This window comes from Cupressus sempervirens, chromosome 9 (assembly GCF_028749045.1).
Source record: "Cupressus sempervirens isolate cs-2001-9-10 chromosome 9, ASM2874904v1, whole genome shotgun sequence".
In the NCBI taxonomy this organism is placed as follows: Eukaryota; Viridiplantae; Streptophyta; class Pinopsida; order Cupressales; family Cupressaceae; genus Cupressus; species Cupressus sempervirens.
The window spans coordinates 171,001,653-171,025,449 of NC_143126.1; positions in this window are offsets into that span (position 1 = coordinate 171,001,653).

Consider the following 23,797-nt stretch of genomic DNA (forward strand, 5'->3'; position numbering starts at 1 on the left):
TTGAATAGAAATCTAGGAAAGCCATCAAAGTTCTAAGGATGGAAAATGAATTTAGATATGTGAACACAAGACGTAAAGACTTTTGCAAACATTAGGATATTGATCATTAGAACCCACTAGCATTCATTTTGTACAAAACACATGTTACAACATTGAGGATACAAACTCTCAAGTCAATGGAAAGTTGAATGATACAATCCAAATATCTAGATCCATCAGTCGGAGTCAAAGCAGTCAGTAGTGCCAATCACATACTTAATAGGTCTCCTCATAATGCCTTAGATGGAAAGACTCCTTTTGAGGCATGGTGTAGTAGAATACTAGTTGTGAGTCACTTGAGAGTCTTTGGTTCTCCAACATGGGTAGACATATCTTCTAGGTGATTCAAGGCACCACCACCTAGGCCTTGTACTTTCATTGAATATGAAGACAATGTTAAGGCATATAGACTTATAGATCCTAAGATACATGAGATTTTCATAGAGAGAGATGTACACTTTGAGGACAATTCACCAAGCTTATCCTATAATCCTCTCTATAATTCATACATTGTGGAAACTAATAGTGATACCAATGATAGTTATTCAAAAGATTTAGATATGTGGGGTTCTATTGATGATTGTAGGGAAAGGTCATGACATCATCAAATTCCACATGTATATATTGCCATAGTGATAGGTCTAGGATAGCAAGGTACACCTAGTCTTCCAGCTCCAGCATTAGAGGATGACTCCATAGAAGATATTTTAGGTTTTTCTGTGGAGTCATACATAGTAGATTTGGGGGACATTATTGATGATATACATCTTCTCTTTGATGGAGAAGATCCTTCTTCAGTTGTTGCAAGATCTCACTCTAACCCTCATATCCATTCTTTACATGATTGATCTTCACCCATTGATGTGATTATGGATCCTTATGTACAATAGTTTCACAAGATCTCTTTATCATTTGATGAGATAGTACACTCTTTGGGATAGGTTCTACATCCATCCTTGCTAGATTCAACAATGTTCTTTTTAGCAACATTGAAAGGGGTGACAGTTAGTATTGACATAGGGATAGTTGAATAGGTATTAGAGGCATCATTGATTATTGGGATTCTTTCTAGACATAGGGGAAGCATATTTTATGTACCTATGATATTATTTCCTCCAAAAGGGAGGAATATTAATCAGCAATTTTGGATCAGCTTCTACATTGAAGCAATTATCACTGATCGACACTCTACATTTGGGGGGAGACTACCTCATCTCTCTTCTTCTTCTCTCTTGTGGGGGACCTTTTCTTCTTTTTGATTTGTGTTGTTCTCATATTTCTCTATTTTATATACTTGATGTATGTCATCATGGGGGGTCTTGATTACTCCATCTATCCATGCATCTAGTTTTTTAATCTCTCCTTTTTAGGGAGGGTTTTTCCCATGAGGTTTTCCCTCTTTCTTCACTTTATGAGAGATTGCATTGCATTATGTACATGGGTACCTAACATGGCCTAGTAGCTACGACCCATTATGCATTTCATCTTAGCTTGTGTAAGCTTAAGTGCATTCCCCTAAGTTGCACTTTGGGGGAGGGGGGGGGCGGGGGGGGGGGGGGGGGGTTGTTGCTGTAAATAAGTATCTACTTATTACACATTACATAAGTTTACTTAGGTTAATGCATTATTTTATTATTTTTTAGGTGAGACACTTAGGAGTTTGTGTACTCTTATGAGTTGTCATGATTGGAGAACGCAACTCTAATTCAACTCATGGTGTCTACAACACTAGAATTTTCATAATTAATTGATTTTTCATGTAGGAAACACTATTATTAAAACTCCTAATGCATTTCATCTTAGCTTGTGTAAGCTTAAGTGCATTCCCCTAAGTTGCACTTGGGGGGGGTGGAGAGGGGGGTGTTGCTGTAAACAAGTATCTACTTATTACACATTACTTAAGTTTACTTAGGTCAATGCATTATTTTATTATTTCTTAGGTGAGACACTTAGGAGTTTGCATACTCTTATGAGTTGTCATGATTGGAGTAAGAAACTCATGGTGTCTACAACACTAGAATTTGCATAATTAACTAATTTTTCATGTAGAAAACACTATTATTCGCACTCCTAATTTAGTACATGGTGTCTAAAACATTATTTTGTGTGCTACACCTTTACAGGCTTATCCTCTCATCATCACACTTACTTTTGTGCTTAATGAAGGATAACCCATATCTAGTGGACATATTCCTAGTTGTATGACTTATTATGTTGTTGATTCCTATGCATTCTAAAAGCCTTTATATATAGGCACTCCTAGTGTACCTACATTTTTATTGAATGAATATTATATCATCATTCTAATCATACTCTCTTTGGTCTACTGTCATGCTTGAGCTTGAGTTCCTTGGTCTTGGGTAATTTTTTCCTAAGGAAAATTCTTGCAAGAATAAATGTAGTACAAAATTGATTTCTACTTTATTGTGAACACATTCGAAGCAAAAAGCACTAAGAAGTGACTTGTGTAAAGTAATTCTAAAGAAAACCCTATTTTTGGAAAGATATTTTTAATTATTTTTCTACAAATTTATTTGGTAAAAGCTCATCTTTTTTAGAAACATGGATATGTCAATAGTGCACAATGTTGAGAACAATGATAGGCCTAAGTTGAAAGTTGTTTTTGTGAAACCCATAGAAGGAAAACCTAACTCAGCATTATCCATTACTCCAAACAATGTAGTATATCTAGAAGATATAGGAAGTTATCTTAATAGTAAGTTTGAATCCATTGGGAGTGAATACATAAAAAAGGATATTGAATTAATTTTCAATCTCAATATGACTATGAAACCTAGATTTGAAAATTTGAAAGAACTAGACCTATTGAAATATCATTTCTATTGTGAATTAGAAACATACAAGTGGACATAAATCATATTAAGTAGAATACATGATGGGAAAATATGGATGTAAGATAGTGTAATTGATATTTCTACTGACATTATTCACGAGGTAATTGGTCTTAGTAAACAAGGAAGTGTACCTATAGGTGAGAAAATGGTTAAGAAGAGAGTTGGGATCTATATAAAAGTAGTGTACAATGGAAATGCCATGGTGATCAGCACCACTAAGCAAGATGATGTAAGATTCATGAGTAGAATTATTGCCTACTCTATATGTGCAAGTTCAAAGATTGATGAATTGTTATTTGGATTCATCTCTATGGCATATAGAATATGTATTGAGAATGAACAAGTAAACCTTAGTGAAATTCTAAGAGTGCAAGTACTTGAGAACCTAGAAAAGATCAAGATGAAAGAATAATGTGTTTAGATTTTTGTCACTAATCAATCACATATGCTTTCATGTACTTAAAAGATTTCCATATTTATTAATAACAAAGATAATGAGCAGTGATAGATGTAAAATGGAGAAGCTCACATAAGTATGAAGAAGACATCTAGTAGATAAGATATTGGATAGTGGAAAATTGATAATGAGGACATTTGAAATTGAAATGAGATAGAGATTTAGAATTGCACCTGAATTGTAGATAGATTTAAAGATGATATTTATGTTATGGTTGATAGAAATTTTACTTATATACAAGTAGTAGAACCTTAGGAAACATTTCTTGATACCTTAGGTATTGAATTGAGTGATGATATTGTATTTGGATATATTGATTTGTTGTTGAAATTGGAAAATTATAAAGCAGAATACAAATTTGGAACATATGATGAGACAACCTAGTCAAATCATCGGGTATCCTTGGAGAAGGTTTCTCACAAAAAGATACAAACTATTATAAAGAAATTTTTACTAGAGGCTAGTATGACTGAGAGTGAATCATAGGTAGTTAGGAAAACCATGAAGCAAGGAATACTAAATGTGCAACCTTTGTCTGTATCTATTGCAAAGACATCTTTAAGATAGAGCATTTTGTATGCAGTAGTATTAGAAGTGCAACCAAGAGAACCAAAGAGAAAATTTGAGAGATTAGTGGAAGTTATGACCACAAAGTCTAAAAGGGTCAAGCAACAAGCCACCAAACTAGGAAAGAGACAAAAGACATTGTTGACAATTGTTGAGTCTAGTGATGAAGAAGAAGAGGAACAAGAAGTCAAGAAAGAAAAGAAGGTGACAATGTCAAAGCAATCAACAAGAAAATCTAGTCAACCCTAGAAGCTAAAGATAGAAAAGATAAACTCAACTATTTCTATTAAGGGAAACATTTTTTAGATGAACAAATTTTATGATTTGTATAACAATTTTGAGAAAGATTAGATTGATATCTCTATTGTGAGATACATTATAGCCAATAATTTGAAATTGAAGGATACTAAGGGCATAGTGAATGATAAAGTCTATGAAAAACTTATTGAAAAGAAGGCACTAGCAAGAAAAGAAGATTTAGAACTTTGAAAGTCTATGCTAAGAACTATTTGCAAGACTAATGATGAAGAAGAGATTAAGAGATTATTGAGTAATCTTGCACCTTATCAAAGGAATAAAGTGAGATCATTTTTTTTATGGTGGGTGAGAAAGACAAGTTAAGAAGTGAGACTACAACAACAATAAGTTAGATGTTGACAGAATCTAAGGCAACATCTCCACCAACACCTAGAACCTTAGAAATGTTAGTAAGTAGTGACACTACGCAGATAGATCAGACCAATGTTACCATTAATGTTGATGATGAAAATCGATTTGAAAGTTCCAAATAGAATGAATTTAATACTAGGATATTGAAGACAAATTGAAGAAAATTGAAGAGTAGAAGAAATTACTTGAAGAAGAAAAGAAAAAATTAGAAGAGGCCAAGTAGAAATTGCTTGAGGATGAGAAGAAAAGAAAAGAGTAGCATAACAAGAAATGAGAAGGAAAATAGAAGAAGATGAGAAAAAGAGATTGAAAGAGGAAAGAGAAAAAAGAAGAAGAAGAAGAGAGAAGAATCAAAGAGATATCCAAGAAGGAAAGGGAGGAGGACACTAAACCTTCTAGTTCATCTACTTTGGTTTCACTTGCCAACCTGGCAACTAATGATGATGATCAAATTGACATGATCTCGTTCCTGTCAAAATTCATTCAGAAGAAAAAGACAATGAAGAGCCTGCAAAAAACCCTAATGGAGGTTATTGATAGATTACATAGTACTTTGGTAGTACAACACATAGAAGAAAATCTATAATAGAGGGCACATTTGATGAGGAATTCACTAATTTGTTGAGTGTAGTAGACTCTAAGGCACAAATTTCACATGATGCTAACTTGTTTAGCACCATTTGTCAAAATATTAAGAATGATTTGATAAGTCTTTGATACTTGTATCAAGGAACTTTGGAAGTGTCAATAGGATAGGAAGATATTGTACATTAATTTTAATCTATCTTATAAACTAACTAAAGAAATTGATAGTTGGATTGGAGGATAGATGAGTGAGCTTGAAGCTCTATCTAGCTAGTTATATCATCCATCTTATAAGATTGATAGTTTTGAAGGACAAGTGGTTAATATTCACAATGATATCAAAAAATTGGAACTTTGGAAGGAACAAATTTTGAAGAGAGTATTGGATATTAGATATTCTATTGCTTTGAAATTATCTTTTGGCAAAAAACAACAGGATGAATGTGTCAAGGCCAAGGACAACTATTCTAACTTTTGTATTCAAACTTTAATACACTAGAGATTGCATCATATGCCTTATGTGCAATTCTCACCTTTGTTGAATCCATCGAGGAGACATGGTCTAAAGTATGGATAATCTTATGGAAAATTTTGATGATTGTATGAAGATTCTAGCAGCTTAAGGTAGAAGGGAAGCATCTTTAACAATAGATGGATAGTTTTTGAACAATTTTTTGACATATCAACCTTTTTCACTGATGTCAAAGGGGGACAAGTACGTGAGAAAATTTTAAATAAGGTAAAGAGAAGATAAAAGTATGAAAGTATATTTTAAGGTGGGGCATGTGTAAAAACTTAACAACAATAATATATGTAGTTTTTGTTACTTAACCAATTTTTCCTATTTTATTGTCATCAATGCCAAAGGGGGAGATTGTTGAAAATTGGCTAATGGAGATATGTAATTTTTTTTTTTCATGGAAACACATGATGTACATGACTATGAAAAGCTTGGAAATAAAGATACTTAGCTTTTGGGACTTAAAAATTATTTAAGTATGGATTTGGTATACAATAGTGTATTGATTTGTTTATAACTTGTTGTTGATGTCAGATTATGACTAGCAAAGTTAGATGGAGATTGTATACATGTTGATGATGACATGTATAACCTTAGAATTTTGTATGAACTATAGAAAAAAGATACATTACTATTTTGGAAAAACAAGATAGTGCAATTGAAGGAAAGGATTATTTTGTTTATAAAATAATTCCTTGTCCAATTAGGGCCAACATCCTAGATGTTTACTCTAAGTTGAAAAATTCTATTGTGGTCTTAGTTGACCTAGTAGCAATTTGTGTAAAGGCATGATATTTAAGAAATGGACATCTTGTGATGAGAAGTGTGATTGTATGTGATATCTTGTAATTTTTATGTTGAGCAATTGGATGCAAAATTTTATGAAAGTGATATATGCAAAGTTTTGTAAAATCTACTTTTTGATCTGAGATCAAGCTAAAGATCAAAGATTGGTCAATAAAGAAGTTACAGTACCTGTTCTAAAAGTTTGATTACTTTCTTGGCAAGTGAGCTCTTCTTGTAATTGGAATTGCATGTTTGGGAGGTGGGCTAATCTTGCATCTACTATATTACAACTCCTAATAGGGTTGGCACAATAACCAATAGGGTTTGAAACTCGTAACAAAGACTCAAAGTTTCCTAATAGGGACTCCTTATAATGGATTTTCTCATTGACTCCTAACAAGGTTCATCGTCTAACCTAGAACTTATATATTAGTATGTTATCTAGTGGGTATCATCCCCACTAGGGTTTTCCCTTGGCCAAGGTTTCCCTAGTTAACAAAATATGGTGTTATGAGTTATCTTTGTGCATGGTCATTGTTACTATTCAACATTACTTTATTACTTTTGTATGTATGGTTTAAAGTAAGAAATAATTTATAGTGGGTGACTAGAGTTTTTAGATTACTAATTCACCCCCCTCTCAGTAATCCATATTTGTTACACATCTAACCCTTTGCAGATACAAATTAGTTAAAAACCATATAACTCAAGATCCCACACATCTCTCTTTAGTCCTTGTGAATTAATGCTCACAAATTTATCAAAAAGGAAAGGTCTTATTGAAAAAACTAGTCCTAGAAACTATGCATTCATCTCACAACTCCTATAAAACATTTTCTTGAACCTAGCTCTCTCTTTAAACTATTTCCTAGAATGATCTCCCTATTGAAAACAATTGGTTAATTGTGTATTGCCTTTAGAATTACAAAAAATTACATATCACTATATACCAAACTCACTCATGTGATGAAAATAATTTCATGAGTTTGCTAAGTTTTCCAGAGTTTACCAAGTTCAAAAGGCAGTGGCTATTAGGTTCACTCAGGTGTCAAAGAGAAGTTTGCAAAAGTTGAGTGCTAACCAAGCTCACTTAGTTAATGAAGGAAATGTTGGATGGGACTAGTGTTAAATGATCTCACTTGGTTACCAAAGGAAATTTGTGAGGATGTAGTGATAACCAAGTTCACTTGGTTGACACAGGAAAATCATATCTAAATTAATGTCTACTGAGCAGGGTCATCTAATGAAGGATTTTCTTGTTTTGGCATATTTTGTTCAATAGATCTATTTGTTGGTTCTAGCTACCTAAGGAGATGAATATTAATTATTCTAAGTTGTATTCAAGCTCCATTAATAGTGCATAAGGTATAAATATAAGGTTAAATTGATGATTGAGTGTGTGTAAGTGAATGGAATAATAGAAGATGCTTAGAGGAAGAAATTAGAAGGATAAGAAGAATATCCTTGTTGAGCTTAAAAGATACATTTGATCATAAAAAATAAAGTATACAAGAAAGAATTGAGATCTATAATCAACAATTTAATTGCAGTAGAGATCAAGTCATTATATTGCTTCTCTCTAACCATTGTAGTAGTAATCTAAATCTCTTTATAGAGTTGGATTAACAATTATATGTAAATCCTCTAACAAGGTGGCATTTCTAGATTGAAGTGTCTAAAGACCTCTAACAAGGAAACTCCTAATAGAGTGATTGAATCCATTAATAGGATCAAAACTAATGCTATGTTTTATAACCTTTAAAAGGGTTGGCTCCTAACATGGCTCCCTTTAGAAGAGAGAAAATTAGTAACTAGCTGCAATTGGTGGTTTTTCTCAAAATGGGTTTCCACATTAAATCTTGGTGTCACTTGAGTTCTTGCTATTTCTTTAGGTGTATGAAACTAAGTTTACTAATATTAATCATAAAAGAACATCTTAAGCTTTTCGTGCTAAGCATTTTTTGAGTTATAACATTTTACAAGTATAAATAGAGTTTTAGTGTGTTTACCGTGTGTTTGTAATTTTTAGTGAAGTTTGTATTCTTTGTTTTGATCACATAAAAAAAGGTCTTAAAGGACCCAAAACCTTTAAAAAAGTAATAAATAAGTATGAACATAAAATTTCAAAGAACAATAAACCTCAAAGCCAAAAGAAAATAGATATAAAAATCCAAAAAATAAGAGGCCAAAATACAACTATGCATGAAAAGACAACCAAATAAAAGCAAACAGATAGCCCCTGGATCGCTACAAAGTCTTTGAAAGGTCTGCTACTTGGTCTTCTAGTATGTTCATATTTTTTGTGGAAGCTTGCATTTCATCCAATTTTTTTGCTTCCACTCATTTATTCTTCTTGGAATTATCCCTTGTGCACTTGCTTGGGCCCTAGTCCTAATTCACAGCATGGGAGTCTTAGCCTTTACTCTACTCCAACTTGTTTAGTAGGGTGTTAAAGTTGCTAGCCATAGTCTTCAAAATAATGTAATTTTGATCTACTAGTTTCTTGACTATTTTCTTCATGTTACTCAATCTAGTATCTAGACCATACATCTTTTTTTGAAGATATATTCCTAACTAATCTAGATTCCTTTTCTTAGTTTGAAGTGTTGGCACACACTTCATCAAATTCTTTACCTCTTCCACATTGTTGATAACCTTAAAGAGTCTATGAATGTCTTGATGCAGTGTTATCTCTCCCCTTGCCATCTTGTTGAGCTGATCAAAGTCCCTTGATATATCCTACATTTATTATTTTAGGGTAACAATATCCTTCATCATTGTCCCTGGGATATGGATGATTCCCTTTAGAAATCTTTGGTCATCCTCATCCCTATTATGCTCCAAGTAGTCCTCATGCTCCACATGTTTGTTCCTATCTTGATCCACCTCCTTAAGTTCATTCTCATCACCTACATCCTAAGTAAGCACCTTTTTACTTTTTCTTTCAACCCTCTTAATTAAGAGTTCATCATCATAGGGGAAAAAATCTCTTTCAACATTCATCCCCCTATTTCCCAAAACCTTTCCTAGGGATCCTCTCCACTCAAAACCATTCTTCTACTCCCCATAATCACTATTTTAATGTGATTCTCTCTTCTTTTCCTTACTTTTCTTCTTGGAAGATCTTCCAAGATCACCTTTCTTCCTCTTCTTCATTTCAACCTCAATTACCTCATCCTTTGTTTCCTCATCAAATTCCTCCTCATATTCACTACCCTCTATCTCACAATCTAAAGATTTCTTACTCTACTTGGGCTTATCCACCTATTTTGATTTTAGAAGGTTCATTATTAAAACCATTAACCCCTCATGATAGGCATGATCTCTATCAAGGTTATTGTGAATGGCTAAAATGGACTCACAAAAAGATTTTTTGAGGTAAAAGGGTAAATTTATCCTAACCCTATGCCTAAAATGTTTAACCAACATGAAATGGTGACCATATTTCTTAGTGAAGCAGTCATCTAAGGTAAAATAGTCAATCACCGTAAACATTACAAATCTCGATGGGCACAAAATGGAGCCAAAGATAAAGTAAGATTTACCCATTTTTAACAGTCTATTGTATTCCTTAACCAAGTCCACAAACTCTTCAATAGATCAATCTGAGAGCTTCCTATTGTTGGAATTCTTTTACAATAAATGAGAGTAGGGTCAATTAGTTACTCAAGGTCCAGATGTACAAATCAAACTTTTTGTAGTTTAGTGAACCCATAAAACATTCTTAACCATGCATGTATTCATTGTTTGTTTACTAAAATTAACATGTTACTGTCAAATTAGATGCAAAAATGTAAAGCATAAAACACAACATATCCATCAACACATTTCACACATAGATTTAATGCGGAAACCCAATTTGGGAAAAACCACAAGTAACATGCTACTCATTTTTCACTCTTATGAAGTGATGCCTTATTAAAGGCCAATCCTATTAAAGGTTATAATTCATACTGTTAAATGTGACCTAGTTAAGGGATTTCAGTCACCTTGTCAAAAGTGAGTCTTTTTAGAGGACTTTGGGCCATTCACTTGGAATGTCACCCTATTAAAGGATTTTCTAATGACTATTAAGTCAACCTTACTCCAAAGGATTTACCCTAGGCTAATAAAATTGTTAGAATGTAATAGTAGATATTTTATTTGATAAAAGTTACAACCTTATTTGTAGATTATAGATCATTGTTCAGTCCTCAATTCTACTAGGCTTCCAATCTTTGTTGCTCTAACATCTTGTTCACCCTTCAATAATTCATACTCTTTAAGCCTTCCTTCTTAGTATGCCATTACATACTTCTTTACTTGTGACACTTGATTAAGGAAAACCCCTTCCCTTCTTCAGATCATATTTTTCATCAAAAATCTCTATCTCTTTTCTTCATGACCAAACATTCCTAGATATAGGAAATTACAACACTTTTCCCACTCATTGTCCATCACCAAAATGAGGGTTTTTGATGGATTAGGTAGGATACAATGTATCTACTCTATATCTTGTCTTTTCTAGAAAATTCTCTTAGACACCATTTAAATTCACCTCCAAAATGGTTTACATAAGATTCTGTGCCACTACCTCATCAATATTATCTTCTTCCTAATTCACAAGTTCCAAGAAAACAAACTTTTCAGCTTTTATTTGGTGAATCTTTGATCTTTGTCATAATGTAGCAACTCAACATTATCAATCTTCTAATGCTTGACACATACTGTGTTACTTGGTATCTACTATTAAACCACTTAGTATCAACTAGATTTTACTGGTGTTTACCATCAATTGAAAATTACTCAGCATGTACTAACTTGTTTGACATCCACTAGATTTTTCTTTCACTCAACTCCAACTAACTTTTTGCTTGCCTTGCACTAACATTTCTTGGCACCTACTATTCACTTGGTCAAGCTTGGGAAATGAACTTTGTTTAACTTTTTTCTTCTAAACCTTCTAAGTATAGCCAATCATTTTGTAACCTTAAGTAGATCATCACTACATTATGTTATTACTATCTTAACTAATTCTTACACTTCAATACATAATCATAACTCAACCTTTCCTCTAGGTACTTTTGTTACATTTTGTTGATCAAATCCTCCTCATCAATCAACTGATAGTACTTGAAACATATAAACAATTTTCCTACTAGTATGTAGCCAGTTTGACATCAGTGAAAAAATAATAATTGAAACACATAGTCTTCTTCAACAATCTTTCTACTAAAATGATCTTTTCAATCATATATCAACAATCTCCCTCTTTGGCATTGATGGAAAACCAAACTAACCAACCAATCAAACAAATTAAATAGGTTTAAAAAAACAAACAATACAAAAGAGAGAACTTGTATTTTAAATTTCTCCCTCTATGAACAGCTCCCTCTTTTGATTAGATTATGAAATATTACTGCCACTGATTTCCTTCTTTATCTAATTCTTTTCTTTCATGGATCAATAACATATTAGAATATCTCCCTCCTTTTGTTCTAATTCTTCCTCTGGTTTCTTTTTTATTTCTCCCTCTTTCTTTCTTTTAGACTTCTGATGGGATGGTGTACTCACTTCAATGTTCTTTTTGCACTTAATCAGTTTAATGTACTTTCTTCATCTTTGACAAAAATGCAAAATACATATACTCACCACTTGGTATCTTTGATATATGTAGATATAGGATTTTGTAGGTTCTTCAATTTTCTCCATCTATCACCTTACTTATGACTAATTTGTAATTCCAGTTCTATGATTACTTTTGGCAATTCCTAAAGTAAGATCCACTACATCAATTTGTGTAAAATGAATGTCAGCTTGTTTGATGTAAGGTACTCCCTCTATCTTTTACATAGCCTTTGATAGCGATATCACCCCTGGTTTACCTTGTAGATACTCATAAGCATACTTAGGTAATGCTTTTGTGAAGATATCAACAATTTTCTCCTTTGTGTTAATATATTCTTTGATATATTGATAGAACTTGTATTATCACAATAAAGTGTCGCTGGTTCTATGATTACTTCCTTCATTCCCTTAAGGAGTTGCTTGATCCATACAATGTGTATGCAATTAATAGCAGTAGCAACATAGTCTACTTCAACAATAAATTGGGGAGTACAACTCTGCTTCTTTCTAGTCCATCCAAAAAGTCTTTTGCCTAAGAAGAATGCTCCTCCACTGGTGCTCTTTCTATCATCAATATTTCCAACCCAATCAGCATCATTGTAGGCTTTCAATTGAAATTTTTCATTCTTCTTGTAGTATAAGCCAAACTCTTCTATTCCTTTCAAGTATCTCATTATTCTTTTTATAGCCATGAAGTGATTCTCTCTTGGATTGGAAAAGAATCTTACAACTATTCCCATAACTAATGCAATATTAGGTCTATTGTGTACTACATATTGCAATTTTCCATCATGGATCTCTATAATGTTTGGTTTACTTCAACTGAATCATCATTCATTGATAGCTTAAGTGTTGTCACAATAGGTTTACTTACTTGTTTTGAATCCTGTAGTTCAAATTTCTTCAATATCTCTTTGACATATTTTGACTAAGTGATATATATATACCATATTTCATCTGATAAACTTGTAATCCCACAAATAATTTTATCTCTCCAAACATTAACATTTCAAATTCTTGCTTCATCTGATTGGCAAAGTCCTTTCACAAAGAATTTTGTCCTCCAAATATGATGTCATCAAAAAATATTTTAGATAATAGTATACCTTTTTCTTCATCTATCTTCATTTACAAATTACTATTATTATCTATCCTTTCAAATCTAATATTAACAAGATAAGTATGAAGTCTCTTATACCATGCTCTTGGTGCTTGTTTCAATCCATATAGGTCTTTGTGTAGTTTACATACCATGTTGTTATTATTTTTATCAACAAAACCTTATGGTTGTTCTATGTAGACCTCTTCTAATATTACATTTAGAAATTCATACTTGACATCCATTTGATAAACTTTGAAACCTTTGTATGTAGCATAAGAAAGTAGAATTCTCACTCCATCCATTCTTGCAACATAGGAAAATGTTTCACTATAATCAATTCCTTCTTTTTCAGCATACCCTTTGTAAACTAGTCTTGCTTTATCTCTTGTCACCTCACCATTCTCATCTAACTTGTATTTGAATACCAATTTTGTGCCAATCACATTCTTAGCTTCAGGTTAGGACCTAGACTCCAAGTCTTGTTCTTTTCTATCTGTTGAATTTATTCTTCCATAGCCTTGTACTAGTCATCATCTTCCAATGCATGTCTCACTATCTTAGGTTCATTCATGGTTTAAAAACATGATTCACTTCTCAATATATATCTTGTCATTGGCCTTACATCTTTGTCTCCAATGATTTGATCTACAAGGTGGTGTCTTTTGACATATTTGGACAATCTAGGCTCAGTTCTTGTGGCTACATTTTGTCTCTCAACTTTAGTATTATTGTGTACATCTTTGTTAGGTGTTTCAACATCTCTTTCATGTGTACTAATATCATATTCAGATTATGCATTTTCCTCATTCTGCAACTTGACATCTAAATGCAACTCAACATTCATAGGTTGTGACTTGTCAGTTGTTTAGAATTTCTACTGGTTTGTAGCATGATTTGTAGCATCTTCTTCAATAGGCATTCCTTCATAATAATATGAAAATGATATGTATTCTTTTGGTTCTTTTGTAGATTCAACCTCATGTAGTTCTTTAAACTTATCAAAATTCACATTTGCACTTTCCACAATTTTGTTAGTGTTAGTAGTTAAACACTTGTAAGCTTTACTACTTGTGAAGTAACCAAGGAATATACCTTCTTCACACTTTGCATCAAACTTTCCACTCCTAAGATCTTTAAGAATATAGCATTTTATTCCAAATACCTTAAAGTATTTCACATTAGGTGGATATCCATACCATAGTTTGAAAGGTTTTGAATGAGTACCTTTCTTGACTTGCACATGGTTCAGGGTGTATATAGAAGTACCTATAGCTTCTCTCTAGTATTTTAGAGCAACATTCTTTTCCATCATGAGTGTTCTAGCACAGTCCATTATAGACCCATTTCTTCTTTTAGGAATTCCATTTTGTGTAGGGGTCCTAGGTTTAGATGTTTGTCTCTTGATTACTCTATCATTATAGAACATCTCAGACTCATTTGAAGTGAATTCTCCTCCTGTGTCTGGTCTCAAACATTTTAGACTCTTAGCTATTTCTTTTTCAAATCTTGCCTAGTACCATTTAAACATTTGAAAAGCATCTAATTTTTATTTTAGAAATATGACTATCATCATCCTTGAGTAACCATCAACAAAAAACATTATATTCTTATATCCTTCATAGCTTTGCACTTCAATAGGTCCACACAAGTCAGCATGAACAATTTCAAGTATTTCCTTAGAGGTATAAGCTTTACTTTTAAAGCTTGACTTTTTCATCTTGCCTAGCTAACATTGTTTGTGTATTATATTTTTTTGTTTCTTCAACTTAGGAAAACCTCTAACTCTTTTCATATTGCTTATACTAATCAGATTATCGAAATCTACATGAGATAATCTCTTGTGCCAAAGCTATGCATCATCAAATTTTGCAATAAGACAAGTAACATCTTTTATGTCCAAATAGAACAGATTACTTTTAGTTTGATCAACTTTTCCAATCAAGTTTCCATTTGTATCATATATCTTGGCTGAAATATTTTCAAGCTCAACTTTGCATCTCAAATTATTTAATAGTGACACACTTAACAAGTTATAATTCAATCCTTCAACATAATAAGTATTTTCACATTAAATCTTGTCTATGAGTTTGATAGACCATTTCCCTTTTATCAAACATGGTGCATCATTCCCAAATCTTACACTATTTGTGTCATAACTGGTTAAGGTAATCAACTTACTTTTTTCTCTAGTCATGTGATGTGAGCATCCACTATCAATGATCCATTTATCATTCTTGTTCACACAAGTAATAATTATAGTTGCCTTATCCTCATCAAATTCATCCTTTATTACAATATATACCACTTAATCATCATTTTCATTAGAGTCATGTTCATTAGAAATGTAGCATGACTTCTTGCCTTTGTCTCTGCAGTCTCTTCCATCATCTTCTTTTTTGATTTTGTGCAATTTTCCTTCTATGTAGTTATTCTTTTGTGTACATCTTGCTGCAATATGACCAACTTCATTGTAGTTAAAACAAATGATAGGTAACTTACCTTTGAACTTTCCTTTTCCTCTATGAAATCTTCTTGCTAGCAATGCTTCCAATTTTTCAATGTCTTCCTCATCTGTGTTATAGTCATTAGATGCATACTAAATATCTTTCTTTTATTCTTTTTCTTATGCTTTACCTCCTTAGAATCCTTTAGTAACAATTTTTCTTTGAAAGCTAATTCAGTACTCTCTAGTCTGTAGTTGTCAAAATTAGATAGCTGAAAAGTAGTGAGTCTTCCTACCAAACCTTCAAGGGTTAGATCATTTGTTAGTATACATCTTAACTCTTGTATTATAGATACTCTAATGGCATACATAGGCAACAATGTTCTCAAGACTTTTCTTAGTACAATATCATCATCTATTCTACCAGTAGCACCTTTTATTGCACTAACAACTTCTTTTTTTCTAGCAACATATTGACCAATATTCTCATCTTCTTCCATTCTCATGTCATCAAATTTAACTTTGAGGTTCTCTGATTTGGCTCTTTGAACATTTTTTTCTCCTCCATAGATGTTTTCTAGGGCATCCCATATCTTATTTTCAATTTTAAGGCCTTTGATATCATCAAATTCAACATAGCTTAGGTATAGGCAATCTCCAACATCCCATGATTGTGCTCTTTCTTTTTCTTCAAATCTTTAGCAATTAGCACTCATTCTTGATCAACATGTTCTACTGTAATACAAGATTTTTCATAATCTCCAAGTCCTCCAAGGTCTAGCATCATCAAATTTTTCCATGTAGGAAAGTTATCTCTATTGAGCTTTGGTACCTGTCTTTTTGACATCTTGATCTTTGTGCTTCTAGTACCTTAAAACTAATCCTCTTAAGTAGATGTCTCTGATACCAATTTTTGGAATTCTTTTAGAATAAATGAGAGTGGGGGTGAATTAGTTGTTCAAGGTCCAAATGTACAAATAAATTTTTTCACAATTTAGTAAACCCATAAAATATTCTTAACCATACATGCATTCATTGTGTGTTAACTAAAATTGATATGTTATTGTCAAATCAACTTGTAGAAATGTAAAGCATGAAACAAAACATATCCATTAGCACATTTGACACAATGATTTAATGTGGAAACATAATTTCAAAAGAATGACTAGTAACATGATGCTCCTTTTTCACCCTGAAGTGATGCCATGTTAAAGTGAAACCTTTTTAAAGGTTACAATTCACACTGTTAAATGTGACCCAATTAAGGGATTTTAGTCACCCTATCTAAAGTGAGCATTGTTAGAGGACTTTAGGCCATTAGCTTTGAATGTGACCCTATTAAAGGGTTTTCCAATGAATGTTAAGTCAGCCTTACTCCAAAGGATTTACCCTAGGCTAATAGAATTGTTAAAAAGTAATAGTAGAGCTTTGATCTGATACAACTTACAACATTACTTGTACATTATAGATCAATATTCAGTCCTCAATTCTACTAGGCTTCCAATCTTTACAACTCTGACAACTTGTTCACCCTACAAGCATTCATCCTCTTTAAACATTCTTGTTTAGTATGCCATTGTAGACCTCTTTACTTGGGTCACTTGATGAAGCAAAACCCCTTTCCTTCTTCTTATCAAATTTTTGCATAAAAAATCTCTAACTCTTTGTTTCATGACCAAAAATTCCTAGATATACGAAATTAGAACACTTTTTCTGCTCATTATCCATCACCAAAATTAGGGTTTTTAATGGATTAGGTAGGATACAATGTATCTACCCAATATCTTGTCTTTTTCTAGAAGCTTCTCTTAGAATCCATTTGAATTTGCCTCCAAAATGGTTTACATAAGATTTTGTTCCACTGGATCATCAATATTATCTTCCTCCTAATTCACAAGTTCTAAGAAAATAAACTTGTCAACTTTTATTTAGTGAATCTTCAATCTTTGTCATAATGCAGCAACTCGCCATTATTAGTCATCTGATGCTCAACACACTGCATTACTCAACATCTACTATAAAATCACTTGGCATCAACTATATTTTACTAGTAGTCGACATCAACTAAAAATTACTTTGCATCAACTAAAAATTACTTGGCATCTAATAATTTGCTCAGCATCCACTAGAATTTACTTTCACTTAGCTTCAACTAACTTTTTTCTTGGCTTACTCTAACTTGTTGGAAATATTCAAGATATGATATGTTATTGAGATGGGAGGGGTGAATTAGTAACATCAAAACTTTTAAAACAATTCATCACTTTAACCATATATACTATTCTTAATTCATTCATTTAATCTACTACATATATGAGAGAACAAACATTTATAACACATGTACACAGTGATTTGGTGACCCAGAAACCTTCCAAATAGAAAGTAAAATTGGGGTGAGGATAATACCCACAAAAGCTTTGTTACTATAGTATGAAGTTGGCCTGTTAAGGGTTACATTGACTACTTCTGGTGATCTACCTTGTTAGGAGCACAAAGCACTGCTAGGTCAATTTACAAACATACACTAAAGTATGCACTATATTAAGAGATTTGTATAAAGATTGTTAAGTCTACCCTATTAAAGAATTTATTAAACTAATTCACCTATTAGGATGAAACAGTGGATCTACTTACAAACTTGATTTTCTGATTAGATCCTTGAAGTATAGATCACCTCTTGTGACTGATGAAACTTTGCTACTCCTTGTAGACCTTGCTAAATATTTTGCTCTTCTACTAATTTGTATTTACACTTATCAAAACATTGCATGTCTCTCTCTTGATACTCTCATCCATATACCATACATCTTGCAAATGATATAATACATTACATATATACCATTCCAATAATTACACTTGCAAGGTTGACCATAACACAAGTGAACAAAACATTACTGAGTTGTCCCAATAGTAAATAACTCGGGTTCACTGAAATGACTCAGTGACCTTCTAATACTAGGCATCCACTGCATTACTCGATATTTTCATGCACTTTATAGAAGTGAAGGCTCGATCAATACTAATCACTTGATGTAGTTCTAAACTCGATAACCATAGGTGACTTGGTAGATGTAGTGTCACTCGATAAAAATTTGATCCTCCATTTACCTTGATTTCACTTGATAAACACTACACTTCCATCACTCGGTAAATGTTACACTTCCATCACTCGGTAAACATTACACTTCCATCACTCAATAAATGTTACACTTCCATCACTTGGTAAACACTGGATTCTCATGACATAGTCAAACTGCTCGGTAGATACTGAGATGCTCGATGTAAATTGTGAAGCTCGGTAGATACTACTAGGCTGCACACTCACTTGGTAGCTTCATGAATGCTCAGTATGAACTACTTAAGTGATGAACCTACAAGGTGACCATTGAATGCTTGATATACACTATAGACTGAGTGATGCACTTGGTAATCATTTAGAATTGAGTAAGTGTTGTCACTAATGGCAATAATAACTTAATGCGAACAATATCCCCTTTTGGCATTAGTGACAAAACAATTATGAGCTAAAATATATGTACATAACTTGACTTCACTAGATTTGGTTTTTCAAAAATTTTCTTTGTAGAACTGTTGCATATACATTTCTATATACCTTCTTGATGACTAATAATGTATATGCAATGATACTTATGTACTTAGATACTCCCCCTATCACTTATAGTGATAACTCTCCTCATTTATTATGTTGAATCTTTGAATCTCTCCCCCTTTTTGAAAATAATGTCGAAGGACTGCATATATAAAATTTATATGGATACACAAAAGTGAGATAGAAATTCTTGATGTACCTTAAGGATGGTTGCAAAAGTACTATCCCAAGTCTGGTACAAAATTTGACAGGTGGAGAGATAAATTTGATCTTTTGTTGATAATTGGATCAAGTGATTAGCCACAAAGAAGTTCTAATCTTGGAACAATGTTTCACAATGAGCAAGATGTTTCTACATTGTGTCCATGATAGGAAGGATCATGTTCTAGATGTCTATGAGTGTAGACCAGATCCTAGCTTCCTCTCTAAATAGTTGTACCTGTACATTTGCCAAATATCTGATCTTGGTGCGATGGGAGGGTGTGGAGGAGGAGTCCACCTTCAACTTGGATGCACTTGATATCATATCAATGTCAATCTTATTTAACTTATCCTTTATTTCTTTGGTAAAACTAGAAACATCACAAAGTTTAGCAAAAAGTGATGCTGCATTATTAAAAGAATTTTCAAAATTTCCCAAAAATGTTGACAATTCAACTTGCTTTATTGCTATCTTTTGAGCAATATGCTTTAGCACCTTATTATCAAATTTCTTTTCAGCTTTCTCAATAATTTTTTCTTGACCGAAAGAATCCTCATTAAATTTTTGTGTAACCTCTTCTAACTGAATCAAAATGTGTTGAGTAGAATCTACTTCAACACCTATGGCATCTATAATTATATTCTTGGCATTTTCAATTATTCTATATTCCTTATCCCTTTTTGATCTTAACTATTTTTGCATAGCTTTCATCTCTATTAGTTGACTGGCTAACCTCATCTCTTCAATGGTAGCATTGTCATAGTCAATCTTTGGAATCACTATTTATGTGTCTAAGTCAATATCTTCTGCAATTTCCTTTCCAGTGATTAGAAGTTTTAATGGATGCCTTTTTTTGACTTCTATGATGAATGGTTTGACCTTAGGAATAGACACAATAGTGGAGATAGAAGGGATAGTAGTGAAAACTGGGATAGGACTTGAGGATTGAATGCCAATAGAGGTATTAACCAAATCAAAAACACTTCCCAAAATTGGTGTCATTCTCGGTAGAGTACCCATAGTAGTATCTAAACTGATTGGAATTGAGGAGGAACTCACTCTTACACTTATTGATGATGAAGGGGTTGAGGAGGTTGACATGGTGGCTAAAGAAGTGACAGATAGCTCGGTAGATGAATTGCTTGGCACCTCTATTTCAGATACCTAGATCTAGGAGGAGGTTGGTGAAGATTGAGCAATTGATGTAACTATTGTGCTCAGAATTTCACTTGCAAAAGTTGTCTCCATAGTGGATGTTACAATCTTTGGTGGAGAGTGAGGAAGGGATGCAATCACGTTTTCTACAATTTTAAGTGGATCCTATTCATCTTTCCCTTCCTCATGTGCTTCTTCCTCCTTGCCCTCTTCCTCTTTTTCTTCCATTAGTACATGCAACTCTCCTGGAGTAACTGTGATAGATGAAGTGCTATCAAAATCACCGCTGTCACTGCTATCATCATCCTTGGTTTCAACTAGATCTTCACTAGGCTTTTGCAGATGATAGATGTTCTTAAACATGTTTGTTGCATCATTTACAACATGCTCAATGTCTTTGATTAAAATCAAACATTTTTAAAATCTAATCATCATTTTACCTTCATGTTTCTTCATTGTTGCCTTTAATTCTGCTCTTGTAAGACTCGGTAGAAGATTTCTCATAGATTTCTCATATATGTCTTTAGCCATTTGGGTGGTAGACTCCCATCTTGGTTGCAATCTCTCCAATAGTTCTTTGGAGATTTGAGAGGTGAGCTAGTCTGAGGAGTATTTCCATTTACCCATCTTATTGAGTACTAGTTCCTCAATTTACATTTTCTCAACATCAGTTCTTGTTTCAAATTTCAATACCTTGAAATTTGTGATGCTAGCTACCTCTTCCAATTTTTTAAGCCTTTCTTCAAATGTGAGTGGAGGCCTGACCAGTATAGGTTCTTTCTTGCCTTTTCTAGTTCTTCTAGAGAATACTGTAGTAAGCTTCTTCTTAGGTTTGGTAATAATTGCCTTACCTTTCTTCTTTGGCAGTTTCTCTTTAGATTCATGTTCTTCTTTTTCTTCTTCTCCTTCTTCTTCTTCATCAACTTCTTCATCCTCACCTTTTCCTTTTGTGAGTATAATAGGGCCAGTAGCAGTTTTCAACTTAGCTATCTTCCTCTTGCTGTTACTTATAGCCTGGGGTAGCTTGATTTCAAGCTCAATTCTAGCCTTTGCCTCATCATATGTTCTAAAAATTTGTTGCTTTGGGTGTACTAGCTCATTCACTAGTGCTTTAATAATGTCCCTAGCCTCATCAATATTAACCTCATAAGGAAGAGGTTTCATGCATGCAACTTGAGGTTTGACCGCCTGAATGTATACCTTATCACAATCAACCATAAAGAATACATCATCTTTGTAGTCTTCAACCAATTTTGGTGGAATTCAGAACCTATTTTTCATCCTTTCCTTGAAATCTTCAAAATAATTATCCATGATGCTATCAAAATTTTCACCCATTTCTGCTACAAACTCATTTATCTGATAAGGAATGGGAATATCTTTTCTCCACACTACAGCTCTTTTAGATGGAAAGAATTTTTTAATATAGAAGAATAAACAAGTCAACAGAGAACCAAATTTATAGGGATTGTTCTTTGAAGTCCTTATACTATCCATGTTCTTGTTTAATTGTTTCAACAGTAATTCTGACAGGTCAAATTCAAGGTTCTTCTTTACAATTTTGAAGGCCAAATCCACAGCCTCGCGGAGTACACTGTTTAGTCGACTAGAGCTATAGATTTTGTGGGCAATGACATGAGTGCCAAATCTTAGTTTGACATAAGATACAGTGCTAACCTTCAAACCTCTACTATCCCACTTTGCTAGGGTTATCTTCTGCAACTAATCTTTTCCTAGGATTTTGGTAACCTTCACTTTGTTGAGCATAGGGAGACCCATGATTTTGTGAATCATCTTCTTTGTGATTAACACTGGCTACACTAACCATAGTTGCCCATTGTGCACTCGACTCAGAATATACCTAATCCACTTGATTTGGAAGCTTCTTGGCATATGCAAGATATGAGTCAAGCCTTTGGTTTCAAGATGCTTATGCTCGAGTTTTAGAGAGCCATTAACACTCATTTATCCTAGGGCATTTTCCATCTCTAGGTTTCCAATGTCTTGAACAAAACATTTAAAATGTGTGCGAATATCGTTTATAAGGAGTACCTTTGATGGAATTTGAGATTGAGCACTGTTAGGGTCAAGTGATTTTGCAATGGTCGAAACAATTTTGAAGTTGGGCACTTTTCATTCTATACCCTTTACTAGCATCTCTGAACCTCATTTTTCCTTGGTGGTGTTGCTGCTCTTGGATGCCAAATTGATGCTCGATAAAAGATATAAATTTTTTGAACAAATATTTAGCCAAAAAATCTCCTGGAATTACTCAAAGTTGTTAGAATTGCACCTAAAAATTTCTTAGCTCTGAAATCATGATGAAGAATGAAATCAAATTCTACTCTTTTGATGAAAATTTTGTCATTAATGCTTGGTATGAAGGTAGCTGAGATGACATAGTGCTTGACAGGCTATCATTCTCTTGCTTGGTACAAGCCTACAACTTGGTGATCGAAAAAAACTTTTAGTTATTCTCGACCTAGCTTTGTAAGGTCTTCAACCTACCTTCCTCGATAGATGCAACTCGGTGAAGGATACACTTTCTTTAATCTTTGTGTATCTAGAATACTGATTTGATCATTTTGCTTTCTTTTATTTTGGAACTTCTTGAGATATTATTAGAATATGTAGTCCCATATCCCCCTTTATGAATCTAATTTGAAATGGTGGAGTCATCCACTTCCTAAGTGACATTGCCATCATTTGAACTATCTTGCCCGGTAGATTTTGAAATCCATTGCTGCCTCATTTTCTTTCAAATGTTTTTATCTTTAGCTTTCTTTTCATCTTCAACTCTTCCTATATTCATGCAATTTTTAGCTATATGACCAAGTTTTGTACATGTATACCATCTTACTACTATATCTCTTTTTCTCAAGTGATGCCTTGATCAGTCATTGCCAATGTGTCCATATTCTCCACAATAATGACATCTGCACCAAGTATTGTAGTCCCATCATAAGATTACCTTAACAAGTTGTTCAACTAGATTGAATGATTTGGATCTGCATTGAAATGCCTTGTGACCATGCTTCTTGCATTTGTGACAATTGCCTTCAAATTTTTGTTTCTCCTGGCACTCATTAGCTTTATGACCATGTTGACTGCAATTGTAGCATTTACCATTGAATTTAACTTTTCCATTTCTCCAACACTTGTTTGATGTGTGACCTAGCTTACCACAGTGATTGCAAGTA